This window comes from Furipterus horrens, unplaced genomic scaffold (genome assembly GCF_987537825.1).
Source record: "Furipterus horrens unplaced genomic scaffold, mFurHor1.1.pri manual_scaffold_5, whole genome shotgun sequence".
Taxonomy (NCBI): domain Eukaryota; kingdom Metazoa; phylum Chordata; class Mammalia; order Chiroptera; family Furipteridae; genus Furipterus; species Furipterus horrens.
This window is the reverse complement of record NW_028327175.1, coordinates 76,493,246-76,521,213: the sequence shown is the minus strand read 5'-3', so window position 1 is coordinate 76,521,213 and position 27,968 is coordinate 76,493,246. Positions and strand designations below refer to the sequence as shown.

At 37.4% G+C, this 27,968-nt stretch overlaps 1 pseudogene; it reads right to left on the bottom strand.

Moving 5' to 3' along the window:
- LOC150008809 (putative ATP-dependent RNA helicase DDX4 pseudogene) lies at positions 1–25,398 on the bottom strand (annotated as a pseudogene).
- Between the last annotated feature and the right edge of the window lie 2,570 nt (positions 25,399–27,968).

Sequence of the window (27,968 nt, the reverse complement as noted above, 5' to 3'; positions counted from 1 at the left end):
TTAATCCCATGACTCATAATCTATCAGACTGGGAGTTTGTGAAGAAAACCTTCTATGTTTAAAGTGCTCTTAACCTTATAATTCATTTGAGTATCAACTTAAGCAAACACATTTCCTCTTGTACTGTTACTAAAGCCAAAAACATATGTGCTAGAAGCAATTTCTTCCAACCATACAGGGGAATCATGTTGAGCATCTGATGGTAGCTTCATTAGATGCTGTGCAGAATGGTTATCAGATTCAGCAGCAAGAAAAGAAATAGCCCTGCCAGTGTTCCCACCATGACCAGTATACTGAACTTAACACATTCATCAATAGTAGAAAATATGTCAAAACTGATAATATATCAAACATTTTCAATACCCAGCTGTCCAGCAGCTACCGAAGTAGCTATAAGAGCTGGGCACCAATTGCAGTGAAAATCCCCAAGTGCTCTCTCTCTCTCTCTCTCTCTCTCTCTCTCTCTCTCTCTCTCTCTCTCCTCTCTCTCTCTCTCTCTCTCTTGCTCTAGCTTTCTGTCCTCCAGATCACCATGAATATGTGTAGTTGCCATGTTTTCTAGACAAAAAAAAATTGCAATAAAATATGCTTTTTTCTTAATTTCAAAAAGGATCATTGTTTCTTAAATTATCTATGTTTTGCAGAATTTCTTCAAGTTTTTCTCCTTTTGAATACTAGCCAACTTAAGAGTCTGCTGAATACCTCTACATACTCCACTCACTTGTCCAACAGCCACAAACAAATAATTCAGCTTTTAAAATGCCCCAGTCAAACTTTGAACTTCCCCTGGAAAACTGCACTGAGCCTAATTGTTTGAGGTTCTTCTGATGACATTTATAAGCAAAAGATTAGCTTTTTCATTTCTGATCCAAAATCTGTATCCAGCATGCAATCAGCTTCATCTAAAATTAAATATCTGAGTTACCTGAGACCAATTTTTCCTTATCTGTGATGTCTGCAAGTCTTCTAGGAGTAGCACATATTGCATCATAGCCTGTTAATGTCTGAATTAGAAAGGAAGGGAACACTGTTCTTGGTTCAGTCAACTAACATACTTCTTTGGTTTTATCCTTATACAGTCTTAGAGACAGGGATTATTATTTTCTCTTTTCATGCAATGAAGTAGAGGCTCAGCTAGGTTAGAAAATTTATCTTTATAAGTGGCAGGGACAAGAATTCAAATAAGCTCCATCGGATTTCAAAGTTCAGATTCCTCCTATTACAATAATTCATCTCTTTATTCTTCAAAGTTATCTGGTACTTCATTGGCTTGGCACAATATTTGTTGACTAAAAAAAGGGATAAATGGATACATAATGAAGAGAAATCATCTGAGGCTTTATGACAATGATAATTTGAGAAATAGAAATGCTAATACACTTATAATGCTAAAAAAATTGGTTCAAATTTTGAATAGCCCTGTCTCTTCTGCCATAGAAAGGCCGGTTCAACCTCCACATGAAGCAAAAAGAGAAACACTGTGATTCAACCTCCACATGAAGCAAAAAGAGAAACACTGTGATCCATGTTATCTGCAATTAGGATGGATGTCAGTCAGAATGCAAAGGTAGGTGAAGTGAGACTTAAGGTCTTTTCCATCTCTATTTGGTGGTTCCCGTTTTGCAATATCCATGTGGTCACTACCTGAACAGTCTGGACCAATCTCCAGAATTAACTCCACTTCCCTTAGTTCTGAGGTCTTAGCTGGTGGTCATGGAAGAAAAGTCAACTCAGAGGAGAATTCTCATGAGCAGTTTTAGCTTATAAACTTTGGAACCAAATAGGCTTGGTTGAAAAAAATATGCCACCTACTTTTTAGTTCTGTCACTTTGGGTAAGCCACCTTACTCATTCTAAAATTTGGAATGTGGAAATTTTCTCTCCTGGTTGCTATGCAGATTAAAGATGATATGGATAAGGGGCAAGGCTCATGGTAGATATCCATTAAGATACAATTTCTACTGACAGTTTTTAGCTGAACTTTTGGTATCTTTGAAGCCTGTACTTCTTTACCCAAAAATAAACCTTTTAGGGATTTGTGATTTCATTTATAATATAAACCTTACAAAAGCCCAAAAATGTGTAGTTAAATAATTTTAGAATCATCTGTGTTAAAGAAAAAAGAAATGTTCATTTGGAACTATCCCAGAACTTGAGCTCACTTTAGATTTTCATCTTAATTTATTTTCTTTGGATATTTTCTATTTTGAAACAGACATCAGATATTCATTTTGTTAGCATGGGGGTTCTCCTGAGAAGAGGACACAGTTTAATGCATTACCTTCCCCAACCAAACTTGTTGGGAAAATCCCTCCATGGATCTATGTTTCTGCAAAATTCACAAGCAGTACTGACTGCCCTTTCATGCTAGTTTACCTTCTCATAGATGGTTGAAGAGTGAAATCCTTGAAGATAGAGTTAGTCTTTCCTTGCAGAGCAAACAACAGGTTTGTTTATTGTCCAGTATAATAAAGATAATATTTCCCTTTGGGGCAAAGATTGACAGATTTACTCTCAGTCTGTTAATAGATACAGGTTTTCTAAGCTCAGGATTCCACTTCATGCTCTGTGTCCACCTGGGCCCCCTCTGCATCAACACCTTGAGGGTTGGGGAGCAAGAAGAACCAACTCAAATATAAAGCTCACGCTACCTGCTATTCTGTAATAAAGCCCATTGTCTTTCATCCAGGATTTGATTGTCTTCTGCCAGCATGAAACTGTCATGTGATATCTTAATAGCTTGAGAGTAAATGAAAATTCATGTCATTTACCACTCTTGACAAAGAGCACATGAAAACACTGAAATAGGCTATTGGCAGCCCACAGAACAGAGAAAACTCTTCTGACTGGAGAATGGCAGTGGCTTAGGGAAATTGTTCCAGTAGAGGTTATACCAGGATTGGGTCTTAAAGGATGAGCAGAAGTTGGCTGAGTGAAGAAAGCCAAGACTTCAGGTGTGTGTGTTTGCCAGAAATGGCAATGCTAGAGCTCAGATTGCATGGTGATGGGCATGATAGCAGATAATCTAAAATGCGGTTTGAGAATATATTGAGCAAAAAAAGAAGAAATGCTGACTACAGGATTTCCTGCTTTGCTAAGCAGTCTCATGTGAATAGTCTCATTTTACTATCACAGCATCTTTTGTAGATAGACATTACTAGCTTGTTTGAAGAAATCAGGGCCCAGAGCATTAAAGTAATTTCGCTAAGATTAAACAGCTAATAAATTCTATAACAACTATGTAAAACCAATGATCTCCCCATCTTTATATCAACTGCAGCTACTCCAGGAGGAGTTTTTATAGTTATTCTAAATATAACATCAGAAACCACCTTTTTTTTTTTTTTCCTTTAGGTTAAGATGTCCTGATCAGGTCCATGGTAGGTGGATAGTCTGGAAGTAGCATAAGGTATTAGAGAGAGGCGGTCTGGCAAGAGTGAGAATAGTTATGAGATAATGGTAGCTATCCAGCTGATTTTTTTAAGGGGCCTGGAACTGGGTAATGACAATTGTGATGGAGAAGAGAAAATAATTAGCAGAGTTTGGAACTATTGTATATGGTAAAGGTGAAATGATTTTTAAAAACACACAGGTTTATAGCTAAATGGGTAGATGATTTCAATTGACTGAAACAGGATTCTGAAGGAGGAACTTTGAGGGAAACATTATTAATTATGTTTGTAAGATAAATCAGATGGCAAAGAATGAATTTCTGACAATGAAAATTCAGGAAGCTTTTGGTTTTTGGGAGAGCGATTTTGTATAAGTTCAGTTTTTCATTGAGTTGAAAAATTATTTCTTCATTGCTAATTACCACTTCATAATTAAAATTATAAAATCTTATAAATATGAGACAGCATTTAGCAAAACTTATTAGCTTCCAATAGTAAACAAGAACACAGACAAAAAAATTTGTAAGAAGGATTAGCATGCTAACTTGCCCATTCCACCTTTTATTGTACTTTAATAAAAGTTTTATTAGTAATATTGTTATTTTTACTGTTATGTCAGGTGTTTATTATTTTTTAACTGAAAGAACAATTCTCCCCAACTAAACAGTTTTAGCTCAGAACAATTAAGAGTATTTCTAAACTTTTAAACCTTTTCTTAAGCTCTCTCTGAAACCCCCTTCAAAAATTAAGCCCTTGAAAAAATTTGAAGCAAGTCTTGTTCATTAGCAGAAAAAAAAAATAATTCCGTAACTTTGGTGATTGACTTATTCTTTTTTTTAAAGTATATTTTATTGATTATGTTGTTACAGTAGTCCCAATTTTCCCCTTTGCTCCCCTCTGCCCAGTGCCCTCCTTCCTTCCAGCAATCTCACCCCCCTTAGTTCATGTTGATTGGCTGTGCATATAGTTCTTTGGCTTCATCCTTTCTTAAATTATTCTTAACTTCCCCCTGTCTATTTTGTACCAACCAATTATGCTTCTTAATTCCTGCACCATTTCCCCATTCCTCCCCACTTTCCCCTCCCAGCTGATAACCCTTCAAATGATTCCTGAACCTATGATTCTGTTTCTATTTTGGTTTACTTGGTTGAATTTTGTTTTCATTTTTTAAATATAGTTGTTGATAGTTATGAGTTTGTTGTCATTTTAATGTTCATAGTTTTGATCTTCTTTTTCTTAAGTAAGTCCCTTTGATATTTCATATAATAATAGCTTGGTGATGATGAACTCCTTTAGCTTTACCTTGTCTGGGAAGCACTTTATCTGCCCTTCCATTCTAAATGATACCTTTGTTGAATAGAGTAATCTTGGGCATAAGTCCTTGCTTTTCATCATCTTGAATACTTCTTGCCAGCCCCCTCTTGCCTGCAAAACTTCTTTTGAGAAATCATCTGAAAGTCTTATAGACACCCCTTTGTAGGTAACTCTCTGCTTTTCTCTTGTTGCTTTTAAGATTCTCTCTTTATTTTAAACCTTTGGCATTTTAATGATGATGGGTCTTGGTGTGGTCCTTTTTGGGTCTAGCTTGTTTGGGACTCTCTGTGCTCTTGGACTTGTATGTCTATTTCCTTCACCAAATTTGGGGAGTGTTCTTTCATTATTTTTTGACAGAAGCTTTTAATTTCTTCTTCTTCCTCTTCTCCTTCTGGCACCCCTATAATTTGGATATTGGCATGTTTAAAGTTGTCTCAGAGGTTTCTAAGCCTCTGCTCATTTTTCTCAATTCTTGTTTCCTCATTCTGTACTGGTGGACTACGTTTTTTCTTCCTTATGTTCCAAAACATTGATTTGAACCCAGGTTTCTTTCTCTTCACCATTGGTTTTGTGTGGATTTTCCTTTGTTTCATTTAGCATAGCCCCCACTTCTTCTCTTATGCGTTTGCCATACTTAAGCATATCTGTCAAGCCCGTGAGCATCTTTATCACTAGTGTTTTGAACTCTGGGTCTGATAGGTCAGTTATCTCTTCATTTGTTAGGTTGGCTATTTCCTTATCAGTTAGTTCTCCCACTGGAACCTTGCTCTGTTCCCTCTTTTGGGCCATACTTCTCTGTCTCCTAATCTTGACAGCCTCCTGTGTTTGTTCACCTCTGAGTCTTAGGTAGAGGTGTTGCACCTGTTACATTGCAAGGGGTGGAGCCTTAGGTATTTGTCAGTACATGGTGATTTGTTTCACCGCGTTGTGGTGATGTGTGTGGGGAGGAGTCTGAGAGGGAACAATGCTGCTTGCTCAGCACTTGCCCCTTTTCCAAATACTTCTCCCACTTCTGTATGGGACTGACACCACCCTAGCTGTTGCCCTGGCCGTGGTTCCCAGAGTGGGTGGGTCTGCAGACATTCTAGGACTGTGGGGGCCCTTTAAACAAGCAGACTCTGCTGAGAGACTGGCAGTTTCTTCCTCTGCCCCAACCCCCACTGGTTTGCACAGTCAGAAGCAATGATGGTCTATATTCCCTGGCACTGGGCTCGTGAGCTGTGCGGTCTGGTCTGGTGTTGGGAGCACTCCCCAGGTGTCCCTCCTGACTTTTTAAAATGTGTGACTACACTTTCGGCTGGCCTGCCATGTCACCACTGCTGTCACCACCACTCCACATCCTCTCCGTCCCGGCTCTGCCACGCTACCTGTCTGGATGAATATTTCTTCATTATATATTTGTGTGTTGGACTACTATGCAGCTCTATTTTCTGGAACTTCTGTTTGTCTCTAGTTTTGAGGTAGTTGTATTCCTTCTTAGTTATGGAGAGAGATGCAGAGTGTCTGTCTACACCTCCATCTTGGCCAGAAGTCCTGACTTATTCATTACCCTAGTTTATAAAAAGGAAACATGAATGATTCATAGCAGCTGTAGGTGTAAATGTGTTTCTTCTATCACTTTTTTTAAATATACCTTTTTGTGAAAATAAAAAAAGTTTCTCTTACAAAGCTTTTTCTAGAGTGAAAAGATTGTGTATATGCTCAGAGCAAGTTTCAAATCACTGTTTAGTCAGAGCTCCAGTTAACTAGCTGATTCATTTCTGCCACAGATGCCGGGATAATTTTTCTCACTTTACAGGGTCAAGTGGCTGAATGTAAACTTATGTTCATTCATCTAGCTGTGTCGCCCAATAACTGATTCATTCTTAAGTTTTCCATGAGGAAGCACACACAAACACAAACAAAAGAGAGAGAGAAAGAAAGAGTAATAATAGCAAAATAGGGACTGTTACATGATAGAAATAAACACTTGAAGAGATAATTTCCTTCTTTTAAAAAAATTTTATTTTGTTTCATTACAATTGCTTTATCACACTGCAAATGCAATTTATTCCCCAAACTCCTATACAGAAATATTCTTAATAGCAGAAAATTTGAATGATTAAATGTGAAAGTCAGGGTATTTCTTTTTATATTACAAGTTTAAAATTGGCAATGGTAATACTTCTATCGGAATTTAAGAAATGCTGTTTTGAAATTTTGCTTTTCAACAGTGGGAGGCCCCAGCTAGAGCGAAGGTCAGGTTCAACTAATGGCATATACTTACTGCTGATGAATAAGCCATCCAAAATTTCTTTGAGTAGAGAAAAAGTAAACAACAGATGTGGTCAGCAACTAGGAAAAAGAAGTACACGTCTTTTAAAAAATATGTTCTGCTCCTCTTTATTAGATTAAGTTCCTTTTGACTCCACAAAATTATCTCCCAGAATGTTATAGTTATACATAATGTTATGGAAATGAATCATGACTTATTAAATAATTTTGATAAATAATTACTTTATGAGTCATTCACTTTTAGCTGTTAGTATTCACTTTTAGCTGAGTTCCAGGCAGTTTTAGACAAGTGTTTGACTACATACTTACTTAGAGTACAGTCAACAAGAAAGTGTGTGACTTCTAGTTTGATGTATTCAAAGCTTGGTTTCATAGTAAACCCAATATATTTATTTGCTAAAAATGCCATCAGAGTAATCAGGGCCTTCAAAATTTAATCTGCAAACAGAAAGGTTTTAAGAGTTGAGAAGTATTTTCTTTCCAGGGCAGGAATCATCAGGCTCTGATCATATTTTTTCTAGAAAGGGCCAAGTATCAAATATTTTCAGCCTTGAGGGCCATTGGTTTCCCCCACAACTATTCAGCTCTCTTATTGTAGTGAAGAAGCAGTCATGTATAACACATAAATGAATGAGTGTGGCTACTCAACAATAGAACTTCATTTACAAATCAGGTTTCGGTCTGAATTTGGCAAGTGAGCTATAGATTGCTAACTCCTGGTTTAAATTATTCTTATATTCACATTCAAGACCCCATTCTCCAGAACCTAATACAAGGCTTAACAGGCAGATAATTCAGGTTTACTAAATGAATAAATAAATTACTAAAATAAAATGATAGAATAAATATAAAAATTCATTCACAAGTTTAACAAGTACACATTCTGTATCAGACACAGGACACATTTCTAGGCTCTAGAGATACAATGGTAAATTAAAGAGGCCAAAAAGTAAAATCCTGGCCCTTACAAAGGATACATTCATGAGGGATAACAGACATTATAACAGATAAATCACAAAATGTATAATATGTTACATAAAAATAGTAAGTAATAAAGAAATGAAGAAGACACAGAGGACAAGGCTGGTTGGGAGAATTGCCACTTTGGATTAGGTAGCCAAGGAAAAATTGCTCTATATGAAGACTACTCTTGAGTAAAAACCAGAAGGAAGTGAAAGAAACACATTCTAGGCCTAAGGAGTTGCAAATGCAAAAGATCTTAAAGAGATGTATTGATACTTTCAAGGTGTTAATTCTTCCTTTATTTTTCTATTATTTAAACACTTTTTTCAAGTAAGATATTATTAACATGTAATAAAAATATACCCACTTTAAGTGTAATAAATGTAGTTTATGATATAATGGGTTCCATGCGTTCTTGAATGTTTGCTGTCACACCCCTAAAATAAAAAATACCCTAAAAAAGCCTAAGAACCTTTTTAGAAAACAAAATTATAATTCAAATAAATAAAAAGAAAATTTTTTACACACATTTTATATTGGATAACTATTAAGAACACGAATGTAATACAAAATCTCAACAGCTAAGTGAAAACATGACATTTTTTGTTTCCATTTTTTAGAACACTTATTGGTTGCTAATATAATTCTCATACTGTGCTTGAAATGGTCTAGTGATGTGCTCTGAATGCTAAATTTACCTTAGATTTCAAAGACAGAGAAAATAAATGAAATAATTTATTCAAAAATTTAATATTGATTATATGGTGAAGTGATAATATTTTGGATAGATGGGGCTAAGTAAAACATATCACTAAAATTGATCTCATCAGTTTCTTTTTACTTTTTAATGTGACTACTAAAAATTTTAAATCACATTATATTTCATTTTTCTTTTTTTAAAAGTATATTTTATTGATTATATTGTTACAATAGTTCCAACTTTTTCCCCTTTGCTCCTCTCTGCCCAGCACACCACCTCCCCTAGCAATCCTACACCCCTAGTCCATGCCCATGGGTCCTGTATACAAGTTCTCTGGCTTCACCCTTTCATATATTATTCATTTTTTAACTAATTAATTAATTTTAATAACAATAAAAAATAAAAAAAACCCTCTCAGAATTAAGACTCTTTATAATTTTATAGAGGACAATGGACAAAGGTCTCATGCTCCTCTAGCTGCTTCAAGCTGGGCATGGTCATCGTCCTACCTACCCTTGGGCCTGGAAATCCCTAATACAAGTGGGGGTGTGGAGGGGAGGGTGGCCTTCCCACATGGGGAAGGATCTTGCAGACTCCAGGTCAGTTGGCTGTCCTCAGGGAATGGCATGCTTGATTTAGCAGGCTGCCATCCTTGTTGTATTCTGGGGGCAACAAATTTGGCAACAGGGTTAAAAGACATCATTCGATCCACAACCGCTAGATGACAAAAAGGCAGATATTAATTTTTCAATGTTCTATACTAGGGGAAAAATGGCTTCTTTGGAGGAAGGTGTGCGAGGCATGTCACACCTGTCCAAAACCCTTTTGCCCATTATACTTAGTTTGGGCTGAGGGAAATATTTTAGGTTTCCCCACTCTCTGACCCCTGGGCCAGTTCTGTTCAAGTCATTAGGATAGAAAAGAGAAACCAGTTTTAAAGTGAAGCTCACAGACCATCCCATTCTTCACCAACCCAGCCACTTAGTTCAGCCAAACCATTGGATCTCAGGAGGCAGTGATGCAGACAGGATTAAGTGAGGCCTATACATACAGACAATCACTCAGGTAATGAGATTATAGGCTTATGCCCTTTGAAAACAGAAAACACATGTTAATTTATGCAACATAACTCACAAACCTTTCTCTAAATCTGTAAGACTGTCTTATTGGAAAGACATCCAATTGCAAGGCATTTGATATTCTTCTTGCCTGTAAATTAAGCATCTTGGATGATGCCACAGACTTAGTTTAACTTTCAAAAGAAAACAGACTTTAAATGAAAAGGAACTTTAAAGATGGTTAGCTGTACTACTTTATAGTCTACCACTCAATATTGTGATTTTCCCTGAATCATGATTTTTCTCCTTAAGATTACCCTTGTCATTAAAGGGACTGCATTAGGTCCATTTTTAATTTATCCTGTTCATTTGCATAAACACAACAAGAGCAGCAAATGATCACTTCTGATCTTTAGTTCTGCTTTGCTGTAACTTACATAAGAACATTTAGGGTGGCTTTCAGTCTGCCCTTCAGGGCACAGATGCTGAGCCACATACCTGCCATTCAGCCTTGCCTGCAAACAACTGTCTTTTCCAAGTCCTTCAGGTTTTCCATTGTGCCTTAATGTCCCTTCTAGCCATCTTGCAGGAAAGTAACCTTTGTTCCTTCCCTGGAGAGATTGCAATGGACCGCACAACCAACCAAGGTACCAGGCCTTTTTTCTCATGGGTTTCTATTACCTTCGAAAGTCAATCCCAGTTCCTCAGGGCTTTTTGGTAACAGCCAGAGCCCAAGCATGTTTCCTTTAACATGACATTCCTGTCAAAGTCTTGGTCAACAAACTCTCTATTAACAACTGGTTTTATTAGTTTTATGCAAAGAACCTTATATCATTACTTACTTCTTCAGAATGCAAAATTTTGGAGGGATCAGGTAGGGAGAAAAAGATACAGTGTGAAGGAAAATTCTTGCCCTTCTAATATTCACTAAAATTGCATTTCCATTCTTTATATTTTTGTTTTTTCCCCCCACTAAAATTTTTTGTTTGTTTTTCTATTACAGTTGTCTACTTTTTTCCCTATTGCTTCCTTGCACCCTCCCCACCCCTTCTCCCATAGTCAGTCCCCACTCAGTTGTCCATGCCCGTGGGTTGTTTATACACGTTCTTTGACTAGACCCTTCCCCTTCTTACTCCCTTCTCTCCCTCCCTCCTCCCCCCTTGTCACTGTTAGTCTACTCCTTGTTTACATAACTTTGATTCAATTTTTCTCATTTGTTTGTGTTGCTCATTAGTCTCCTCTAATAGGTGACAGCATAAGGTATTATTCTTTCATTGCCTGGCTTATTTTGCTGAGAATAATTCTCTCTAGTTCCATCCATGATGTTGCAAATGGTAGAAGTTTCTTCCTTCTTTCTTCTACATAGTAAGTACTCCATTGTGTAAATGTAACACAGTTTTTTGATCCACTCATCTACAGATGGGCACTCAGGTCATTTTCAGCACTTGGCTACTATAAATAGTGCTGCTCTGAACATAGGGGTGCATAGGTTCGAATTGGTGTTTCAAGATTCTTTGGGTATAATCCTAGCAATGGGATTGCTGGTTCAAAAGGCAGTTCCATTTTTATTTTTTTGAGGTAATTCCATACTGTTTCCCATAGTGGCTGCACCAATCTGCATTCCCATCAGCAGTGCACCAGGGGTCTCTTTTCTCCACATCCTCGCCAGCACAAGTTGTTTGTTGATTTGTTGATGATGATCATTCTGACTTGTGTGAGGTGGTATCTCATTGTGGTTTTTATTTGCATTTCTCTGATGGCTAGTATGTTGAACATTCTTTCATATGTCTATGGACCCTCTGTATGTCCTCTTTGGAGAAGCATTTGTTCAGGTCCTTTGCCCATTTCTTAATTGGGTTGTCTGTCTTCTTGGTGTTGAGTCATATAAGTTCTTTATATATTTTGGAGATCAATTCCTTGTCTGAGGTATCATTGGAAAATCTTTTTCCCATATGGTTGGTTTCTTTTTCATATTGCTGATGTTTTCTTTTGCTGAGCAGAAATTCTTTAGTTTGATGTAGTCTCTTTTGTTTATTCTTTCTTTTATTTCCGTTGCCTTAGGAGATATATCAGTGAAAATGTTGCTACGCGGAATATTTGAAATTTTCCTGCCTATGTTTTCCTCTAGGACTTTTATGGTGTCACATCTTACATTTAAGTCTTTGATCCATCTTGAGTTTATTCTTGTGAGTGGTGTAAGTTGGTGGTCTAGTTTCATTTTCTTGTATGTCTCTGCCCAGTTATCCCAACACCATTTGTCGAAGAGTCTCTTTTCACTCCATTTGATGTTCCTTCCCCCTTTGTCAAACATTAGTTGACCATATAGACCTGGGTTTATTTCTGGGCTCTACATTCTGTTCCATTGATCTATATGTCTGTTCTTAAGCAAGTACCAGACTGTTTTGATTACCGTGGCCTTGTAGTATAGTTTGATGTCTGATATTGGGATTCCTCATTCTGTGTTCTTCTCCTCGAGATTGTGGTGGCTATTCAGGCTCATTTTTGGTTTCACATAAATTTTTAAAGTATTTTTCTAGGTCTATGAAATATGTCATTGGTATTGTAATAGGGATTGCATTGAATCTATAAATTGCTTTGGGTAATATGGACATTTTAATGATGTTGATTCTTCCCATACATGAACATGGAATATGCTTCCATTTATTTGTATCTTCCTTAATTTCTTTCTTCAGTGTTATGTAGTTTTCTGTGTATAGGTCTTTTACCTCCTTGGTTAAATTTATTCCTAAGTACTTTATTTTTCTTGCTGCTATGGTAAATGGGATGTTTCTTTTATTTTCTATGTCTGATATTTTATTGTTGGTGTACAGAAATGCCTTCAGTTTCTGAATATTGACTTTGTACCCTGCTATATTTCGAAATTCACTTATTATGTCAAGTAGTTTTTTAGTGGAGTCTATAGGGTTTTCTATGTATACTATCATGTCGTCTGCAAATATTGACAGTTTTACTTTTTCTTTTCCAATTTGAATGCCTTTTATTTCTCTTTCTTGTCTGATTGCTGTGGCTAGAACTTCCAATACTATGTTGAATAGGAGTGGAGAGAGTGTACATCCTTGTCTTGTTCCTGACCTTAGGAGGAATGTATTCAGTTTTTGTCCATTGAGTATGATGTTGGCTTCAGGTTTCTCATATATGGCCTTTATTATGTTGAGGTATGCCTTCTCTATTCCCAGTTTGCTGAGTGTTTTCATCATAAATGGGTGTTGTACTTTATCAAATGCTTTTTCTGCATCTATTGATATGATCATATGGTTTTTGACTTTCATTTTGTTTATGTGGTGTATTATGTTTATTGATTTGTGAATATTAAACCATCTTTGCATCCCTGGAATGAATCTCACTTGATTGTGGTGTATGATCTTTCTAATGTGTTTCTGTATCCAGTTTGCCAATATTTTGTTGAGGATTTTAGCATCTATGTTCATCAACGATATTGACCTGTAGTATTCTTTCTTTGTTGTGTCTTGATCTGGTTTTGGAGTTAGGATAATACTGGCTTCATAGAACGAGTTTGGGAGTGTTTTCTCTTCTTGGATTTTTTGGAATAGTCTGAGGAGGATAGAAGTTAGTTCTTTCCTAAATGTTTTGTAAAATTCACCTGTGTAGCCATCCAGTCCAGCACTTTTGTGTGCCGGGAGATTTTTTGATTACTGTTTCAATTTCACTCGTTGTTATTGGTCTATTCAGGCTTTCTGCTTCTTCTTGATTTAGTTTTGGAAGATTATATGTTTTCAGAAATTTCTCCATTTCATCTAGGTTGTCAAATTTCTTATGATACTGTTGTTTGTAATAATATCTTATAATCCTTTGTATTTCTGTGGTGTCAGTTGTGATTTCTCCTCTTTCATTTCTGGTTTTATTTATTTAGGTCCTCTTTTTTTCTTGATGAGCCTGGTTAAAAGCTTGTCGATTTTGTTTATCTTTTCAAAGAATCAGCTCCTACTTTTGTTGATCTTTTGAATCATTTGTTTAGTCTCTATGTCATTTAATTCTGCTCTGATTTTTATGATTTTCTTCCTTCTACTCACTATGGGCTTTGCTTGTTGTTCTTTAAATCACGTTATATTTCTGTTGAGTGGTGTTGCTTTATATGTACTAATTGATTTCTTTGACTTCCCAATAACATATGCATTTTACATTTTCATGATTTAAAAAATTTACATTTCTTTGCATTCTTATTGCATTTGATTTTAAGATGTCTTTTTTAATCCTCTTCTATTAACCCATCACTTCTTTCCTAAGCCCATATACCTCTCTTTTCATAAATCAAAGAATATAACACATATTATTTAAGTTCTTTGATTCCAGAAAGATCTATTTGGTCAAGATTTTGACTGTTTTGTTGCAGAATCTTTTAAAAGCTTATTTGAAATTGTAAACACAAATTAATAAATAAATTATAAACATACAACAAAGTACATAAACACAGAAACTAATATATTAGTGACTATATATTCAACACTTAAATGACCTATTAACATTTTGACATATTCCTTTTACAGTTATTCTTGAGAAATTAAATGTTAACAATACATTTATTTTTTCTCTGTGCTTTTCAAGTTATTTCCTATCCTGATATTATTTGTCCTTGTATGTTTTTGAACTATGACAATAATATTTCTCTTCATAGGCAAGATAGGCTAATTGTTTTTTGAATCAAGAATTTCAAAAATAGTATTATATTGATTCTTTCAACAAGTTGACTTTTTAAAATCAAATTACTTTGAAATTGTTACTTATGATGATACATGTAGAATCACTTAGTGTATTTTAACTACTGCATAGTTTTTCATTGTAAAAAAAATAAAAGGTTATTTATTTTGTACCCTTAGAAGGACAATTAGGATTTAGGAGTTTTTTGGCTTTTAGAAACTGTGTTACTTTGAATGTCCTAGTAATGTTTTTGTGTGAGAGTTTTTCTAAGAGTAGATTCCTAGAAGAGGTATTTCTGGATCATAGGTTCTGCACTTATCAACTCTGGTAAGTGTAACCAAATAATTCTCCAAAGGGCTTATACCAACTTACATTTTCATCATCAGGAAATGAGATTCTCTTTCTTCATATCCTTACTGATACTTGTTAGTAGATATATTTATTTTAATCAATTCTGATTGGTGTGGAATAGAATTTCAATGTGGACATGATTTGTATGACTGATTTTGAACACTTAAGGTTCTTTTTGTTTGTATGGAAGCTTGCTTTTTTAAACTTATTTTTTCCATTACACTTTGTCGCCCTTTGTTCCCCCTCCCCCACTGCAATCACTGTACTGTTATCCATGTCCATGAGTCCTTTTTCCTTTTTGCTCTGTTGCTCCACCCACTAACCACTCCTCCCCCAGAGCTACCAGCCTTCTCTCTATGGGTCTGTCTCTATTTTGCTTGTTAGTTGAGTTTGTTTGATAGATTCCACATATGAATAAAATCATATGGAAAACATTTTTGTTTTTATTTTTATTAAATCATTTCATATTGTTATTCTATTACAGTTGCCAATTTTTCCCCCTTTGCCCTCCTCCTCCCATCCCACCCTCTTGCCCCCTCACCTACAGTCAATTCCCACACCAGTGTTCATGTCTGTGGGTGATTCATAATTTTTTTTTAGTTGGCCATTTGTTTTTTTCTATTGCGAGTTATCTTTTTATATATGTTGATCATTTAGTTTAGATAGTTCGCTTTTTATTATTTTAAAAATGTACTTTAATAATAATTCTTTGACAGTTATATATTTTTAAAGATCTATTGTAGTTAATGACTTGCTTTTTCCTTTTATTTGTAGTATTGTTTGTCATTCAGAAATTTAAAATATAGTAAATAAACTTATTGGTCTTTTTATGATTTAGAGATTTTTGAGTCTTATTTTTTTAACTGTTGTATAATTAACATATAACATTGTGTAAGTTTAAAGTGTACAATGTGTTAATTTGATACATTTATCATTATATCATTACCAGCATATTATCATTATATCATTACCAGCATAGTGTTAGGTAACACCTCCATCACTACTCATAATTATCGTTTCTTTTTTATTGTGAGTACTCTTAAGATGTAGTCTTTTGAAAACTTTGAAGTGTACATTACAATATCACAATGCTGTGCATTAAATCTCCAGAACTATTTATCTTCTAACTGCCAGTTTGTACACTTGGATCAACATTTCCCTATGTCCCCCACTCCAGCCCCTGATAATCATCATTCTATTCTCTGTTTCTGTGAGTTTGGCTTTTTAAAATTATACATATAATTAAGATCATGTTATTTGTCTTTTTCTGTCTCACTTATTACATTTAGCATAATGCCCTGAAGGTCTAAGGTCTATCCATGTTATCTCAAATGACAAGATTTTCTTTTTTTTATGGCTTAATGACATTTAATTGTGTGTGTGTGTGTGTGTGTGTGTGTGTGTGTGTGTGTGTGTGTGTAGCCTGGCAGCCAAGGAGAGTAGACTGGAATGTGCGTATGTGAACAATGATGATTTCACTGTACTAGTCAGCAGGGGTGGTAGACATGGTTGAGTGAACATGTGTACTGTGTGGCTGTCACATTCAAAATGACTGAGAAAATAGAGCAACAAATATGCATCAAATTTTGAGTGAAGCTTGAACATTTCTTCATGAAAACTATTTGGATGATTCAGAAGGCCACAGCTGTGGGCAACAGGTGATTGGCAACTTTATCACAGAACACACCTACTCATGCATCACGTCTCATGCAGAGATTTTTGGTGAAACATCACAACACCCAGGTGACTCAGCCCCTCTACAGCCCAGACTTGGCTCCCTGTGACTTCTGGATTTTCCCAAAACTAAAATCACCTTTGAAAGGGAAGAGATTTCAGACCACTGATGATATTTGGGAAAATATGATGTGGCAGCTGATGGTGATTTGGAGAACTTGTGAGATCCTAAGGTGCTTACTTTGAAGGGGACTGAGGCATCATTGTCTATGTACAATGTTTCTTGTTTCTTGTATCTTCTTCAATAAATATCTCTATTTTTCATATTACATCATGGCTAGATACATTTTGGACTGACTATACACACACACTTATTTATTTTTCTTTATTTATTCATCCATTAATGAACACTTAAGTTGTTTCCATATCTTGGCTATTGTGGATAATGTGCAATAAACATAGGAGTGCAGATATCTTTTTGATAGGAGTAAGTATGTCCTATCAGAAAAACTCAGCAAGTATCTCCTATCATAGAAACAGAAATTTCTCAAAATGATTACAACCATGCAATCAAAGGTTGTTTTCTCTTTACTGGATTAGCACCTATCTTCAAACTTCTTAATATTTATATATTCTGAATGTTATAAAAGGCAAAGTGTATGTGTGATGGTGGGGCAAGAATATTACACATTTGTACATAGGAGAAATGACCACGTACTTACACTTAACCCAAAATGCATTTCACCATAAAAATAGGGTTTCATTACTTATTAAAAATGAAGCAAATTTTAGTATTTACTTAACATTATAAGAAAAGATATTGTTCTTAAAGTAGCAACCTATAACACATATACAGTATTAACTCCATAATTACTTCATAATTCCTTAGAAGAAACATTTTTGACATTATTTAAACTTATATATTAATAAATTTAGCACCTCAGTATTCTCACTAAATACTAATATAGTTAACTAGAAAAAAATTAGAAAATAAAACTATAACATATAGCAGTAAGACAGTATCAAAGCTATGCAGAAGAGCTGGTAATAGTAGAAAATTGGAAAGAAAGGAACAGAAAATTTAAGCTGTGTAGGTCTTGGGTAAAGTACAGATTCTTCTGAAAATAGCCCTTCTGAGGGTTTGAACCAGTGATCTCTTGTTCAACAAGTCAAGATCTGGGAGGGTATGGAGCCTGAAAAAGTATGGTTGTCTCACACGTGATGCCAAAGAATAGCAGAAACTGTAAATATATATAGATAAGCCTATAATATTTGTAAAAAGTAGTTTTTTTAATGTGGAAATGTAAAATGTAACAAGTGAAATAGCTCTTTGGCTGATGATTTTTGGAATAAATACAAAATTGTCTTATTAAAAACTCTTAACATATGAAATTTAACTCCCAGTCAGAAAGAATACCTGAATTTTGAGAGTATAGATATACCCATGGGATAATATTATCTATAATACTATTCAAGCATATTGGCTTACCTCAGTTCTTTAGCACCGTTTCTATACTATCCTTCTACAGATAACTGGTCAATTAAGAATGGGTTACAGCAAGTCCACTTCAAGGAATATACCCTAAGAATACTGAAACACCAATACAAGAAGATATATGCACCTCTGTGTTTATAACAGCACTATTTACAATAGCCAAGATTTGGAAACAGCCTAAGTGCTCATCAGTAGATGAGTGAATCAAAAAGCAGTGGTACATTTACACAATGGAATACTATGCAACAATAAAAAAGAAGAAACTTACCTTTTGCAACACCACAGATGGACCTGGAGAAAATTATGCTAAGTGATTTAAACCAGTCAGTGAAAGACAAATATCACATGATCACACTTATACATGGAATCAAATGAACAAAATAAATTGACAAATGAAGTAGTAACAGAAGCTTAGATACATAAAACAGATTGACAGTTGCCGGAAAGGAGTGAAGCAATGGGATGAAAGACCATGTATGCACAACCCATGGACACAGACAACAGTATGGGAATTGGCTTGGGGAGGGGAAAAGGTGGGACTGGGTGGAGGTGGGGAAAGGAAGGAAAACATGGGGAAAATGTTAACTGCATGAACAATAATAATAAAAAAAGAATGGATAACATTTTAACATGAGTAATAAGCAGAAAGGAATCAAAAAGAAAAAAGAAAGAAGAGACATGCCAAACAAAAGGAAGATGAAGAATACAAACTGTAAAAATGAAGTATATGAAAAATACAAATATTTCCCAATAAAGTCAATATTCTTTCTGAAAACTGCAGAAATAAGAGCTATAAAAACTCAGTGAAGACATAATAAGATTATTAAAAACAGATAAAAATAACCTCAGAGAGGTCTAAGCTAAACTATTTCATTTTAAGAAAGTATTCAGTAATGTTATGTACCAGGTCAATGTGGAACAGCAGCTTTCTATAACTATTAGATTATATACTCTCTTATATCATATATATCATATGTGTGAAATAAAACTAACCAAAGACAAGTGAAGAAAATCCTTTATATGCAGATATACCATCTGAAAATGTATGGAATATGTAAAAGAAAACCTAAGTAAATGGAAAGAGATAAAATGCTTATAAATAGGAAGACTCAACAGTGTAACAACATGAACTTTCACTAAATTTACCTCTAATTTTAATCAAATATTATTTTTCATGAAATATAAGATGAACTTAAATTTGATATGGAAAGTTTTGAGCATCATGTCCTATTGAATATCAAGATACATATAAAGATATATTAATTAAAATAGTATTGATGTAGGGTAGACAAACAGATCAGAATAGACAACTAATTTGCATATGTTAAATATCCTTGCATCCCAAGGATAAATCCCACTTGATCATGATATATGATCTGTTTTGTGCTGTTGATTTTGGGGGATATACATCAGTTCAACCCTTATGGAAAACAGAATGGAGGTTCCTCAAAAAATTAAAAATAGAATAACTATATGATTTAGCAATTCCTCTTCTAGTTGATACCCAAAGGAAATGAAAACAATTATAAGTTATGTTGAAAATCATTAGCTGACAGCCAACTTGACCTTAGGGCAGATTGCAATTGATTTAAAATTGAATTGCTTATTTAAAAAAAAACACAAAACAAACAAACACAAAAAATGGTTGATGGACCAGTATCTCTATCACAATTTGCTTGCTGGTGTGGAGGAACATTGATAGTACTTTTCCTAACCCTATGCTTGTATGGAGCTTTCTTTGTTGATGTGTAAAAGGGCCATGCGATATTGTTTAATAATCTATGTAGCTACTGTATTTATTATGTGTGGGGAACTGCTCCTTGTGGTTTAGGGAATTGTAGCCCCCGCCTGAATATGACCTGCCGCTGGCACCCCAGCTGTGCTTGTCTTTAAGGCTTAACAATGGCTGCATAGGAGACATACCCGAAAACCATTCAGAGGGTTTCTGTGGAGATTGGATTCAAAGAATATTAATATGCTTTAGAACTTGCTCTGCTTTCCTTTATCTTATAATTAAGTATAAACCATCTCTAGCAGGGAGTATTTGAAACCTTGTACCTAGTGCCAATGTGGGGTCAAAATGTTTAATAGACCCTGGCACAGATTATTAGTTGTATCTGCTGTACTGGAACTTGTAATCAGTTATTGTTTATTGTAACCTAGGTACCTGAAAGTTATTGATGATTTATGAATGTTGATCTTGTATCTCCCATGGGATCCTTCTCAATAAAAAGCATAAGGGACAAAGGTCTAGCTGCTGTTCTCCACTAGAGAGGCAGTCACCTTCCTTTCCCCAGACATAAAGTGTCCCAGGTAAAAATTTGTTCCACTGTGGTCACGAAGCCTCTGCTAGACAGAGCAACTTCCTACTGAGCCTAGGGTGTGTGAGCCACCTCTGCCATAATTATGATCTTTTACATTAGTTCCTTTGAAAAAATAAATTCTCATTAATAGCCTAAAGCAGATTATATACCCTCATTTTTCTCTCTCTTATATATTCTCTTCTTATATATGTATATAGCCTAACTCTGCCCTGACACATACCCATGTATTTTAATAGCCAGTCTTAATTCATCATTATTATTTTTGTTTATCAGCATAAGTTTTGAAAGTTTTTGTTCTGTAATGTTTTTCATCCCTTCTGTGGAAGCATTCTTGATTATACTCACTTTCACCCCTTTTCAGGAGATATACTATACCCTACAGACCCTGGCTGGTTTGGCTCAGTGGATTGAGCGTCGGCCTGCGAGCTAAGTGTCGCTGGTTCGATCTTCCAGTCAGGGCACATCAGAGAAGGAAAACTCTGACTCCAAAAATCCTCCGCTGCCTTGCGGCATACCTCTTCAGGGGAAAGGCTAAGGGAGTAAACCCCGACAGAAAATCCGGAGCCGGAGTCCCTAAGGCGGTTTGATGTTGTAGTCAACACCGGCAACTCCTGCGGCGCACCTGAAGCCAAGCTGTATCGACTCCATCTTTCCCTTGGACCCTTCAGCTGCGAAGAGAGGGGGGGGTGTGCTGCATGGGCAACAGCAGACCCTCCATATCACCCTGCCCAGGCTCTGTAGCTTCAGCTTCACTGGAGAGGACACTCCAGATGTCGATTCAACACGGGAGGAGACAGATACCGTGTCACTCCTGAGTCGGACTGCACAGCCATTCTCGGCGGTGCAGATAGACTCTTAAGAAGCTACACCATCGTCTCTCGAGACGGACGGCTGCCGAACTATACCCTACTTTCTTCTATTCCTATTTATGTGGAAGTTCAAGTATTATGCAGCCATGAATGAAATGGCTGGGTTGGGGAAAAGATTCAGGTGGTAGTGTGAGGTGATACTAGGCCCTTTTATAACATTCGACATATGACATCCTTAGATATTCAAGGACTCTATAGTATCTGTCACCTTGTGAGTCCCTGTGCTCCCTAGTTTCCTTTAACTTGAATAAAATTTCTTTCTCCTCTCATACAGATGTATCCTTATGTGAAAGTCAGCCCCAACAAATTGTAATGACAGCTTACAAGTACTGAGGCACTTACCAGGTGTCATGAACATTTGTTAAGTGTTTTATGTGCATGCTTTCATTAGGGTGACACAATGAAATCTACAACATAATTCCCCATAATTTATTTCTATATGTGTCTTTGAGTTAGAGTTGGCCAAATGAGAATTTTGCACAAAGTTTGGAAAGCAGAAATGAAGCAATAGTGATTACTTTCTGAAGGTCATCAGATCCAGCAGCTGAAAGTGCCCAGCTCATTAAATTCCCTTGCTAGCTCCAAATTTTCTAGTCATGACATTTCTATAGGAAGATGAACAAGTTGAGTCCTCTCTGACCCACTAACAGAACTTTTAGGACTTTTATTTCTCCAATCCACTGAAATTGTGCTAGAGGATAAATCACTTATTCTATAAGATTCCTTGTGGTTTTGTTTTGTGACTGTACCCTTACTTACACAGAGAAAAGGCACAAATGAGAAATATCAGTAATGAACAAAATGATATCACTGCAGACTATTAATATTGCTGCCAATATATTTTGAAACTTAGATGAATCAAATACGTTATTTGAGAAACAGCAACCAAAACTGACACAATATGAAATATATAATCTGAAAAGCTCTATATTTATTAAAGAAATTAAATTCAATGAAGAAAAATTAAATTAAAAACCAATAACCTTACTCAGAAGTAACCTCCAGGCTCTGATAGTTTTACTGTTGAATTTTGTTACATAATAACAAGTTTTCACAAATATTAAGGAAGAAATAATAAGAAGCTTACACAAATTTTAAGAAAGAAATAACAGCCTTATGCAAACTTCCAAAAAATAAAAGCAGCTGCAAGACATTCACATTTGATTTTATAGTATGTGTGTAAAGCAATCACAACTTTACCAAAGGGAAAACTATAATTTTTTTCTGAAATTATTTCAAAGTAAGTTGCAAAGCTCATGCCTCATTGACATTTCAAGCTACTGACGAAGAATGTTGGCAATTGAAGGAGACCTCATTCTGACAAGGGTTATTTATACTGAAATATTGACCCTGACATAGGGCTGGTTTTCTACCATGAAAACAGGGAAGAATATGTTTTGTGGCTAAATAATCCACCTGAATTTTTTTTTCAGATTTAATGTGTTTTATTGATTAAATTATTACATTTGTGCCAATTTCCCTTCCCTCTGCTCCCCTCCACCCGGTGGCCCCCCTCCCTCCAGTTGTCCCCCCTTTTAGATTATGTCCATTAGTTGTGCATACAGTTCCTCCCAACCTCTCTCCGTCTATTCCATTCCCTCCTACCTTGATCCCCAATTCCTATATCATCTCCCTCCCTTTCCCCATTCCTCCTCCCTGTTGACCTCCCCCCAATATGCTTCCCGTACCCACAGTTCCTCTTCCACTCTCGTTGCCTATTTAGTTTGCCTTTGTTTCATCTCCCTGGCTTCTGTTTTTTTTTTTAAACCAGTCCCTTTAACATCTCATATAACAGTGGTTTGGATCTAATGAACTCTTTCAGTTTTATTTTGTCCTGGAAACACTTTCTCTGTCCTTCTATTCTGAATGTCAATTTCGCTGGATAGAGTATTCGTGGTTGTAGGTTTTGGATTTTCATTACTTTGAATATTTCTTGCCAGTCCCTTCTTGCCTGTAGGGTCTCCCTTGAGAAGTCAGCTGATAGTCTAATTGGGACCCCTTTGTACATAATTCTTTTCTTCTCTCTTGCTGCTTTTAAGATTCTCTCTTTATCTTTAATTTTTGACATTTTGATTATAATGTGTCTTGGAGTGGTTCTCCCTGGGTCCAGTCTCTTGGGAACTCTCCTTGCTTCCTGGACCTGCAAGTCTATTCCCTTCCCCAAGTCTGGGAAGTTCTCCTTTATTATATTTTCACTCAATTTTTCAAGTTCTAGTTCATCTTCCTCATTCTCTGGCAAACCAATGATTCTTATGTTGGGCCTTTTATAGCTGTCCCAGAGGTTTCTGATCCTCTCATTGTTGCTTCCCATTTCCTCTCTCTGCATTGGTTGACTGCTTGTTCCTTCTCCATATTCCAGTTTGTTGAAATGAACTCTGGATTTTATTTCCTTTCCTTCTGTCTCGTATGCTGTTTTGTTCCTTTCGTTATGAAAGTTTTTCGCTTCTTTCATATCTTTTTCCTGCTCTTTTGTGAATTCTGTAAGCCACCTGATAACAATGGCCCAGAACTGAGCCTCTGACAGGTTTCTTATCTGTTCATCTGTCAGGTTCTCTATCTGCTGCCTGGTGAGTTGTGTTACCGGTATTTCTAAAGTTGCCTGCCTCATTTTGACAGATGCGTTTTGTTTTCTTGGGCTGGCTGTCGGGGGCAGTGCCTGTGTATGCGTCACAAATCAGCGACCGGCCGGCGCCTGCCTGTCCGCGACCTATTTCGCAGCCCTGTGGTGCTTTCTTTGGGGGCGGGGGTCCAAGATGGATTCACACAGTTATTCAGCTAGGAGACCGGGATCCATCCTCCCGCCCCCCTGGGCCTCACTGTTCAAGGCGATGCGGCGGCCGCTCTCCCCAGCTCCGGAGTCGTGCACCGCCAGGGGCTTGCGCAGCCCGGATTCCTCGCCGCCTGCGGCTCCGGGTGCCACCGCAAACAGCACTGCCCACTTTAACTCTTACCTGCCCAAATGGCACCGCTGGTTTATAACTTCATATGTTGGACTTCCGTGTAGTTTTATTTTCTGGAATTTCTAGTTATCCTTTGTTTTGAAGTAGTTGTATTCCTCTCTAGTTGTAGAGGGAGACCTAGCGTGTCCGTCTAAGCCTCCATCTTGGCCGGAAGTCTCCACCTGAATTTTTCTTCATACTGTCCAGCCCTGCTAAAGTAGCCATAATAGGAGAAGGGTATCAATAGCAGAAACTTAGACACCTTAATAAGACAAATAAGGCAAATAGAAAGTTTTTCAGATGACTCAAAGAAACAGTATTTGGAACTTGAGTGAGGTAAATTTTGATTAATGAAAGTAAGTGCTATTTGTCTCAAATACTGATAAAATAAAAATAATCGATTTAAGAATTGCTACAGACCGAAAATATGCATTAATTAAAATGCTTTATTAAATCTACAAATGAAAAAATATTCCTCCTAAAGAACCAGGAATACGAGAAGATGGCAGAGGAGTGAGGGGAGGCTGCGCTTTCTTGCTCCCAAGACCCGTCTGTAGTTTGGACTAATTGTAGAAAGAACATCTCAGTTAACATCTGGGTACTGGCAGGAGTTGAGCCTTGACACTGCTGGATCAGAGAAGATCATCTGGGAGCGACATGTTTGGTGAGGATAGTGGAGGAGAAAGGGACGAGACGGGATTTCTGACTGGATTGGCTTCCCAAGCTGCGGCTGGAAGTACACAAAGACTTTCTAGTGACCACAGGCTTCCCCAGAGAAGAATCAGGAGGAGAGCAGGGCTCTGCCCGCTGGCAGAGCCAGCAGTGGGCCAGGTGGCATCTGGTGCTGAGAGGCAAGAAACAGCGTACTGCGTGTATGTATAAATGTGTTTTTCCTTTTTCTTTTTCTCTTCTGTTTTTTGCGTAGAGGGGAGGAGAGGTTAGGGGTGGGACTAGATCCTTGAGGAGCACAGGTGCAGAAGCACACTCAGCCACTCCCCAACCCTCCCCCTGGGTTGCTCAAGCACAGACAGGGTGGTGCCCCCATAAGCTGGCCCAGGTGCACAACCAACTTGCTGGCTGCCGCGCCCAAGTGCCCCCCAGGCCCATCCCAACAGACACAAAATCAACACGCAAGCCACCAGGAACAGATGCTCACCTCCACTGTGCTCAGGTGCCTGCAGCCCCGCACCAACGGGCACAAAATCAACTCACTGGGCACACAGGCCACCATGCACAGGCACCCCTGGTCCACCCCAATAGGTGTCAAACCAATGCTCCTGCCAGTTGTCCAGGTGCTACTCACACATGCCCCAGCGGGCACAAGAACAACAGATGGCCACAGCAGCTCACAAACGCCCAACTCTACCATGCACAGGTGTCCAGGGCCCGCCCCAATGGGCAAAAAACCAACTCCCCAGGTGCAGCTAAGCTAACGCGAGGCTAGCACACAGGCCACTGTGCGCAAGCACCCCCGCTCACTCCAATAGGTGCCAAATGAATGCGCCAGCCACCGTGCACAGGTGCCACATGGCTGCACAACCCAGTGGTCACGAGGCCAGCACACCCAACGCTGCATGCAGGCGCACACCACTGCCCCGCACCCAGGAACCTCTGGCTTGCCTCAAAGGCACCAAACCAATGCGCTGGCTGCTGTACCCAGTTGCAACCTGGGCATGCCCCAGTGGGCACAAGACCAATGGGCCGGCCGCTGAACATAGGCACCCACCACCACTGCACACAGGTGCCCGTGGCCTGGCCCCAACGGACACAAAACCAACTCACCAGCCACCACACACGGGCACAGGTGCCACCCAGACCCTCCCCAATGGGCATGAAACCAATGCACCACCCACCCCAATAGGCCCACAAGAAACCTGCCCACCAGTGAGTAAAGGCCTCCCCCTCTGCTGGAACAGGAGAGCAATCGCTCTGTCTTAGACCCACCGCCCAAGTGCACAAAGGGTCAATCCACACCTGGACTTCACGAGGGAAGGCACTCACCTCTGGCTGAGGACAAAGGACAGTGAAATGAACTGGAGGCACTTTGTAATAAGTTTTGGGTGCTGGCTCTTGAGAAAGAGCTGGGAGAGCAGCAGACTAGGTCCCAGTACAGAAGTATCCCAAGTGCTACAGGAGAAATCACTTAAGCAGACTGGTCCCCTCCCAGTGGTGTCAACTAGAGACAGCAGCTCAACAACCGTATACAAGAAGTTCACACCATAAAGGCAGAAAATAAAAGCAGATCAATCTAAGAAGTGGAAACAAGACCAGTGCTCAAAATGGGGAGGCAGAATATATCCCACCAAACAGAAACAACACTCCACCAAAAAGAGGAATTCCCAGAAGGAAGGATAGACGACATAGAAGCAAGCAAGCTATCAGACATGGAATTCAAAACAACAGTAACGAGGAAGCTCAATGAACTCGACAAACTCAAAGAAAATTATAACAAACTCCAGGGGAACTATAAAGAGCTCCAGAGAAGCTATAAGGAACTTACTAAAAACTACACCAGCATAAAAAAAGACATAGAAACTATAAACAAACAAACAAACAAACAAAAAAAAAAAAAAAAAAACCAGGAAGAAATGAAGAATACAATTTCTGAACTGAAGAATGCAGTAGATCAATCAAAAACAAGCTAAATGAAGCAGAGGACTGGCTCAGTGAGTTAGAGGACCATGTAGGAAAAAATTCCCAAACAATGCAACAAAGTGAAAAAAGGCTGAAAAGCAATGAAGAGGCTTTAAGAGAACTCCAGGAAAATATGAGACAAAACAACATTCAAATCATAGGGATGTAAGAAGAAGAAGAAGAGGAGCATGGGATAGTAATGACAGAAAATTTTCCTAACTTGATGAGAGAAAAAGCCATCCAAGTCCAGGAAGCACAGAGGGTCCCAATGAAAATGAATCCAAAAAGGCCTACCCCAAGGCACATCATAATTAAAATGGCAACATTGAAAGACAAAGAGAAAATCCTAAAATCAGCAAGAGAAAAACAGCAAATAACATACAAGGGAGCTCCAATAAGGCTATCATCAGATTTCTCAGCAGAAACACTACAAGCCAGAAGGGAATGGCAAAAATATATATCAAGCAATGAAAAACAAAGGCCTACAACCAAGAATACTCTACCCAGCAAGGCTCTCATTCAAAATGGAAGGTGAAATAAGGAGTTTCCCAGACAAAGGAAGACTAAAAGAATACATCTCCACCAAACCAGCATTGCAAGAGATGTTAAAGGGAATGTGGTAAGAAAAAGAGAGAGGGAGAGGAACACAGGAACAAAGAGAAATGAATAAATACCTGTCAATAATAACCTTAAATGTAAATGGATTCAATGCTCCAATCAAAAGATATACAGTAGCAGAATGGATATGAAAACATGACCCACATATATGCTGTCTATAAGAGACACACCTCAAAACAAAAGATCTACACAGATTGAAAGTGAAGGGATGAAAAAAGGTATTCCAAAGAAATGGACATGAAAAAAAAAGCTAAGATAGCAATACTTATATCAGACAAAACAGATTTCACAGCAAAGGCCATAAAAAGAGACAAAGAAAGACATTTTATAATACTTAAGGGAACAATCCATCAAGAAGATATAACCCTTGTAAACATATATGCAGCCAACATAGGTGCACCAAAATATATAAGGAAAATATTGGAAGGCTACAAAAAATATATCAACAGTAACACACTCATAGAAGGGGATTTTAATACCCCATTGTCAACAATGGACAGATTTTCAAAGCAAAGAAACACCAGGGATATTGAGTAATTAAACAACACTCTAGACAAAATGGACTTAATTGATATATATAGAACTTTTTAACCCAAGGAAACAAAATATACATTCTTTTCAAATGCACATGGACATTTCCAAAGATAGACCACATGGTAGGACACAAAACAAGCCTCAACAAATTCA